We start from the raw sequence: 8697 nt of genomic DNA, 5'->3' as shown, positions 1-8697 counted from the left end.
CCCCTCCCGACCCTCACCAAGCCGCCCCACTGACCCCCTCCCGACCCTCACCAAGCCGCCCCACTGACCCCCTCCCGACCCTCACCAAGCCGCCCCACTGACCCCCTCCCGACCCTCACCAAGCCGCCCCACTGACCCCCTCCCGACCCTCACCAAGCCGCCCCACTGACCCCCTCCCGACCCTCACCAAGCCGCCCCACTGACCCCCTCCCGACCCTCACCAAGCCGCCCCACTGACCCCCTCCCGACCCTCACCAAGCCGCCCCACTGACCCCCTCCCGACCCTCACCAAGCCGCCCCACTGACCCCCTCCCGACCCTCACCAAGCCGCCCCACTGACCCCCTCCCGACCCTCACCAAGCCGCCCCACTGACCCCCTCCCGACCCTCACCAAGCCGCCCCACTGACCCCCTCCCGACCCTCACCAAGCCGCCCCACTGACCCCCTCCCGACCCTCACCAAGCCGCCCCACTGACCCCCTCCCGACCCTCACCAAGCCGCCCCACTGACCCCCTCCCGACCCTCACCAAGCCGCCCCACTGACCCCCTCCCGACCCTCACCAAGCCGCCCCACTGACCCCCTCCCGACCCTCACCAAGCCGCCCCACTGACCCCCTCCCGACCCTCACCAAGCCGCCCCACTGACCCCCTCCCGACCCTCACCAAGCCGCCCCACTGACCCCCTCCCGACCCTCACCAAGCCGCCCCACTGACCCCCTCCCGACCCTCACCAAGCCGCCCCACTGACCCCCTCCCGACCCTCACCAAGCCGCCCCACTGACCCCCTCCCGACCCTCACCAAGCCGCCCCACTGACCCCCTCCCGACCCTCACCAAGCCGCCCCACTGACCCCCTCCCGACCCTCACCAAGCCGCCCCACTGACCCCCTCCCGACCCTCACCAAGCCGCCCCACTGACCCCCTCCCGACCCTCACCAAGCCGCCCCACTGACCCCCTCCCGACCCTCACCAAGCCGCCCCACTGACCCCCACCCGACCCTCACCAAGCCGCCCCACTGACCCGACCCTCACCAAGCCGCCCCACTGACCCGACCCTCACCAAGCCGCCCCACTGACCCGACCCTCACCAAGCCGCCCCACTGACCCGACCCTCACCAAGCCGCCCCACTGACCCGACCCTCACCAAGCCGCCCCACTGACCCGACCCTCACCAAGCCGCCCCACTGACCCGACCCTCACCAAGCCGCCCCACTGACCCGACCCTCACCAAGCCGCCCCACTGACCCGACCCTCACCAAGCCGCCCCACTGACCCGACCCTCACCAAGCCGCCCCACTGACCCGACCCTCACCAAGCCGCCCCACTGACCCGACCCTCACCAAGCCGCCCCACTGACCCGACCCTCACCAAGCCGCCCCACTGACCCGACCCTCACCAAGCCGCCCCACTGACCCGACCCTCACCAAGCCGCCCCACTGACCCGACCCTCACCAAGCCGCCCCACTGACCCGACCCTCACCAAGCCGCCCCACTGACCCGACCCTCACCAAGCCGCCCCACTGACCCGACCCTCACCAAGCCGCCCCACTGACCCGACCCTCACCAAGCCGCCCCACTGACCCGACCCTCACCAAGCCGCCCCACTGACCCGACCCTCACCAAGCCGCCCCACTGACCCGACCCTCACCAAGCCGCCCCACTGACCCGACCCTCACCAAGCCGCCCCACTGACCCGACCCTCACCAAGCCGCCCCACTGACCCGACCCTCACCAAGCCGCCCCACTGACCCGACCCTCACCAAGCCGCCCCACTGACCCGACCCTCACCAAGCCGCCCCACTGACCCGACCCTCACCAAGCCGCCCCACTGACCCGACCCTCACCAAGCCGCCCCACTGACCCGACCCTCACCAAGCCGCCCCACTGACCCGACCCTCACCAAGCCGCCCCACTGACCCGACCCTCACCAAGCCGCCCCACTGACCCGACCCTCACCAAGCCGCCCCACTGACCCGACCCTCACCAAGCCGCCCCACTGACCCGACCCTCACCAAGCCGCCCCACTGACCCGACCCTCACCAAGCCGCCCCACTGACCCGACCCTCACCAAGCCGCCCCACTGACCCGACCCTCACCAAGCCGCCCCACTGACCCGACCCTCACCAAGCCGCCCCACTGACCCGACCCTCACCAAGCCGCCCCACTGACCCGACCCTCACCAAGCCGCCCCACTGACCCGACCCTCACCAAGCCGCCCCACTGACCCGACCCTCACCAAGCCGCCCCACTGACCCGACCCTCACCAAGCCGCCCCACTGACCCGACCCTCACCAAGCCGCCCCACTGACCCGACCCTCACCAAGCCGCCCCACTGACCCGACCCTCACCAAGCCGCCCCACTGACCCGACCCTCACCAAGCCGCCCCACTGACCCGACCCTCACCAAGCCGCCCCACTGACCCGACCCTCACCAAGCCGCCCCACTGACCCGACCCTCACCAAGCCGCCCCACTGACCCGACCCTCACCAAGCCGCCCCACTGACCCGACCCTCACCAAGCCGCCCCACTGACCCGACCCTCACCAAGCCGCCCCACTGACCCGACCCTCACCAAGCCGCCCCACTGACCCGACCCTCACCAAGCCGCCCCACTGACCCGACCCTCACCAAGCCCCAATCCCGACCCTCACCAATCCCCAATCCCGACCCTCACCAATCCCCCCTCCCGACTCTCACCAATCCCCAATCCCCCCTCCCGACTCTCACCAATCCCCAATCCCCCTTCCCGACACTCACCAATCCCCATTGCCCCCTCCCAACCCCCTTTTCAATCTGTCCCTACTTTCTGAAATTGGCAGTTTTTCAATATACAAATTAAATCTTTAAAAGAGTGAACTTTCTCCTATTAATAATCAGGAGTATATATATAATGAAATACTTTAAAGTTGTTAAGAACCTATTTACCTATTTGGGTATTAAAATTACAAGAAATTTTAAGGATCTGTATAAATAGAATTATCTCCCTGATAAAATATACAAAAACTTTCCAGATGGTGTCCAATGGCACTATCATTAGTTGGTAGTATTAATGCAATTAAAATGATAATTTTACCAAAGTTTTTCTTTTCTTTTCAAGCAATATTCATGGCTAAAATATTTTTTGATAAGGTAAACTCTAGGATAGCTTCTTACATTTGGAAGAAGAAAAATCCTAGATTGAGGAAACAATCCTAAATTGCAGAAACAAAGACAGAGGAATGGGTATCCCTAATCTTAGATTTTATTATTCGGCTATTAATATCAGATTTCCTTCCCCACCCATTTTCCCCCTACTCCGGCTCTTATCAACCCCCCCTCCATCCATCACCTCCTTGAATTCTACCACTTACAGAAGGGGAATTATGTTGTAAACCAAGTATCAACCAGCAAGAGGAAACAAAACCCTGGGAAAAGCCCACATGGTTACAAAGACAGCATGCAAACTGCACAGGCCAAGATTGAACCAGACCACAAAACCTCAATGCAGCAGGTTTTCATCTCATTCTCTGTTTGAATAGTACATAGAGCTTCCATTGCTTGAACTCACCTTCTCCATTCATGACTTGGACTCCTTACTACAATTCAGATTGCTCCAAAAAACCGAAATCTAACTTCAACATTGACATTAACTAAACCCATTTTATATTCTATGGACAGTATTAATGAGAAAAATTTTATTTCCACACAATTGAAAATCTATTGCAATGTTGTGTTTGTGCTACGCGGGTGTGGAGAATGATGACACACACCAAAGCCTTGAAGTTGAGACTGGTTTATTTCATTGGCCATTGGGTTTATATAGGCCCCAAGTGTTGGCATCAGGGTACCACTTCATCAGAGTGATGGCCTGGGATTGGCCAGCGTTCCTGCCAGAGTTCAGTCTTCCTGCTGTGTCGGTGTCACCCCATATCTGTGTGGTCGCTGCGTTCATTGGCCATTTTGCAGTGTGGTCCACATCTCCATGCATGGGCCGCTATACTACCCCAACTCTCCCCCCCCCCCCCCAGAACTGGTAATTGGACAGTTGTCCATCAACTTGGGCGATTTACCCCAAGTCACAGGAGAGTGGAGCTGACTGCAGTCCAGATATGCTGACTTCAGGCAGTCAACAGTAAAGGTCACCTTACCGCCAACATCGAAGACAAAAGTGGAACCGCTGTCCATGATTACCCTATAGGGCAGCCAGGGTGCACCCCTTCATATGAACACATACTGACAAGTCTTTAAGTCTCTGTGGATGTTTTGTTTGAGCTGACAACATGGTGGGGGTTGTTACAGGACCAGGGACCCCAGCTTTCACTGCAAGTTCTCAAGGGTGACCACAGGATCTTCTGAGCATGTGTTGTGGGCCAGGTACTCTCCAGGAATGATTAAGTGTCTCCTGTAGACCATCTCTGACACAAAGCTGTTGAAGTCTTCCTTCAGTACAGTGCAAATCCCCAGCAGTTGGGTCCCTTAAGCCAGGCCATCAAGGCTGCCTTCAAGTGCCTGTAAAACCACTCCACCAACCCATTGGCCTGAGGGTGGTGGAGCTGTGTCCCCAAGAAGTTAGCCAGCGCTGCTCAGAGCCCAGAAGTAAATTATGCCCGAGGTTAGGTGCTCTCGGACCCCAAATCTGGACACTGAGTGCCCTGGCGCAGGTTTCTGTGGTGGTATCAGCCAGCAGGACCACCTTGTGGAGCAGTCAACCATGGTTAGCAGGTATCTTCTCCCACAAGAAACTGGTAGCAGCCCCACTGGACATGGCTGTACCTGGACCACTGGTTTAAAAAGTCTGTGTGGCACCTTTGAGTGATTCTGCACTTTTGAGGACTGGCAGTTCATGTAGGTCTTGACCCACTGGCTGACCTGTTTGCAGAGGCTGTGCTTGACAAACCTGCTAGTCACCATCTGGACCGTGGCTTGTATTGCTGGATGCACCAGGTTGCATAAGGCGCCAAAAACCTGGCACCTCCTATACACAGGGATCTCAGGGTCCTGCTGCTGTGCTTTGGCGAAAGCCATAGTTGACTCCCTGGGACAGAGCATGGACCGACTCAATCATGGGGCTTGACAGAGTGGCGACTACATTGTTTTTACCCACTATGTGCAAAATCTCTGTGGTAAATTCAGAAATGTAGGACAAGTGTCTCTATTGCCAGGCCAACCACAAGTTCGATACTTTATAGAAGGTGAAGGTCAATGGCTTGTGATCAGAGAAGACCTTAAATTGGCAACCTCCAAAAGTTAACAGAAATGTCTTACCGCCAGGTACAGCACCAGTAGCTCTTGGTCGAATGCTCTGAGGGAGGCCTGAAGTGTCTGGAAAAGGCCTTTGGCTTTCAATGAGCTGTTCCAGTACAAGTACCACTGTGCTGGAGGAATTAATTGGGGTGCCTCTGGTCTGGGGTGTACCGGGGGTGGTGTTGGCCAGCACGTCTTTGGCTTTCTAGAACACCCTCGAAGACCCATCATCCCAGGTAATGTCCTTTGTCTTCCACACCATCAGTGTGAAGAGGGGATGCATGACATGGGCCACTGCAGGTGGGATCAGTGGTAAAAGTTTATCATACTGGTGAATTCCTGTAGCCCCTTTACTGTACGTGGCTTGGCAGTGCCAGACCACCTCAACCTTTTCAGGTAGGGATGTCACCCCATGTTTGTTTATTCTGTGCCCCAGGAAATCAATAGTGTCCAGGCCAAATTGGCACTTTGCAGGGTTAAATGTCTAACTGAATTCACTCAACTAGGTGCATTCTTGTCTCAGGTGGGCAGTGTGGTGTCAACCAGAAAACCCTGCCTGACAAGGAATCCAAAACGTTGAGGAGACTATCACATGGGCCAACTGCCGCAGTCATCAATGCCAGTTGGCTATGGCAATTCCCTGAAACCCACAGGGTGGGCAGCATCGATGTGCCTCCACACCCCATTGCCCCAGGATATTAACTTGCCTCTCCGCTGGTCTTCGTCTCGCAGTTGGCTGTTCATGGGGCTTGCTGATGTGGTCTACAATAGCACTGGTATCCTTCTTCGCTCTCCAGAGCATGTCCACCCAGGCCACAACCCTCCAGAGGTCACTGAAGTCCTCGTTTATGACCAGGAGTCAAATATCCTCAGGAAATTGCTCCAGAAAGATCTGCTTGAAAATCAGGCAAGGTTTATTATGGCCCTCGATCAAAGCTCGGTTACTCATTAGGGCAGACAGGGCCCTGTCCCTCAATCCATCCACATGCAGCAAACGAGTGGCGTGCTTGCACCAGGAGAGCCCAAAAGTGCGGGTTAACAGCTCTTGGAGGGCCACGTATTTGCCTTGCTTCACGTGCTGCCTTAGGAACTCTATGACCCTTCCCACTGTGCCTTGTTCGAGTGCACTCATGACAGAAGTAGTGGGTGTCGGCAATGTGTCAAAGATGGAATGAGCCTTGGCCTGCTGAACTATACGTGTGGTTGTGACACCCAAAATGTTGGGAGCCTCCTGGTTGCTGGCTCCTCCATCTTTGGGTCCAACTCCCAGTTGGACCAGTTGAGGTCACCAATGTCGCATTTGCACAACATGGCACGGAGAAGAACAACACACACAAAGCCTTGAAGTCAAGACTGGTTTACTGCACTGGCCGCCATGTTTGTATGGGCCCCAGGCGCTGACGTCAGGGCACTGCATCATCAGAATCCCAACCTGGCGTTCCCGCCATGTGTGTGTGGGTCACCTGGGACGATGGACAGTATCACCCCCGGGCCCGCGCAGTCGCCGCATTTGGCATTTTCGCAGCATTTCCGTGCACGGGCCACGACAGCAACCTCGGGGTCGTGAAAATCTGAAACATTTTCAAAGTCATGAAATCTCATTGTTCTGCATTTCTTTCTGAAGCACAATGCGATTTGAACTACACCTCCTACTGAAACACTCTGACCTTCCTGTATTACATCTTACAAGATAGAAATGTTCCTTTTAAGCCAATACTTTCACAATTTCTATGCCTTGATCAAATATTCCCACAGTTTCACCCATTTAAATCCACCATCTCATATGCTTAAATGAGGAGCTCCTTCTCCGAACCCCTGCTCCTTAGATCACATGCTGACCAGAGATCATTCTGTCTGGATGTTCTTCCTTCAACACATTATACACTCCAACACACTCAGAGCTTTGGGAAAATATCAACGAGGAGCTGCTGAAGAATCACGGACAGGCTAATGGTTGCCCCCCACGACGTGTACCTGGAAGGGCAGCCCAGGGGAGGTGGCGCGTTCTGCATCCCCCAATGTCTCGGCGCTCAGAGGCCTCCAACTGGGCCACGCTCTCCCTCGTCCAGGCTCCGGCCATGGCTGCTGCCGAGCTGCGGGGAAGCGCGGCTCATTCGGTGCTCGAGGCGGGCCACCTCGGAAGGGGAAGCAGGGCCGCTCGGACATCGACCACCTGTGAAGCAAAGAGCCCCGTCACTAGCTCCTCGTAGTCGAGCCGCTGGCGGGGCCTACCCACCCGCCGCCTCCACCCCACCCCACCCCGGCAAAGGTTCGACGAAAGAAGCCATCCCTGGGCCAACCCAACAGTGTGGAGTCCAACCACGCCTCACCACCCCTCCCTCATCGGGGCCCACCACCCGCGTCGTCCCCATTCCGCACTCACCCAACGGCGCCTCGCTGCAAGGGCGCGTCGACCACGCGATAAACGCCCCAGCGCCTGCCTCCGCCCCCTTCTTATTGAAGGAGCCCACCCGTCAATCACTCGTTCAATGCTCAACATTCCCGCCCTCACCTTCAAATCTGATTGGTTGTAGGATCAGGCGGGGTCTCGTGATTGGTTGTGGTGCTATCGCATAGGCTGCAAAAGTGGTCCCACCTTTATCTCTCTTACGTGTTTATTTCAGAGCCCATCCGCCAATCATTCTTTCAATGCTCAACATTCCCGCCCTCACCTTCAAATCTGATTGGTTGTAGGATCAGGCGGGGTCTCGTGATTGGTTGTGGTGCTATCGCATAGGCTGCAAAAGTGGTCCCACCTTTATCTCTCTTACGTGTTTATTTCAGAGCCCATCCACCAATCATTCTTTCAATGCTCAACATTCCCGCCCTCACCTTCAAATCTGATTGGTTGTAGGATCAGGCGGGGTCTTGTGATTGGTTGTGGTGCTATCGTATAGGCTGCAAAAGTGGTCCCACCTTTATCTCTCTTACGTGTTTATTTCAGAGCCCACCCGCCAATCACTCTTTCAATGCTCAACATTCCCGCCCTCACCTTCAAATCTGATTGGTTGTAGGATCAGGCGGGGTCTTGTGATTGGTTGTGGTGCTATCGCATAGGCTGCAAAAGTGGACCCACCTTTATCTCTCTTCTGTGTTTATTTCAGATTTATTGTCAGAGTACATACTTGTCACCCCAAGGTCATTTTGGAAGGACTAACCAGCAGGGTTAATGGTCGGTTACTTAAGAGAGGGACCTCGGGGTGCAAATCCATACATCCCTCAAGGTCACTGCACAGGTTGATAGGATACTAAGAAGGCTTGTGGACGTTGGGCTTCATTAACAGAGGGTGAGATGGTCCATGATGGTGGCATGGCGGCAGCAGCCCACATTGTAGTTCTTTAAGCAAGGGACGATGCACAATTTTTAATTGGAAAGAGATGGAGAGAAGAGCACCATGAGACAATTGCCAAGCAACGACAATCCTGCAGGAGGAAGCTGCAAAGTTGCATGGCCTCAACTGATGTGAAGACCGAG

Source organism: Narcine bancroftii, chromosome 2, assembly GCF_036971445.1.
Source record: "Narcine bancroftii isolate sNarBan1 chromosome 2, sNarBan1.hap1, whole genome shotgun sequence".
NCBI classification, from domain to species: Eukaryota; Metazoa; Chordata; class Chondrichthyes; order Torpediniformes; family Narcinidae; genus Narcine; species Narcine bancroftii.
The sequence above is the reverse complement of the archived record's forward strand: the minus strand, read 5'-3'. Positions refer to the sequence as shown.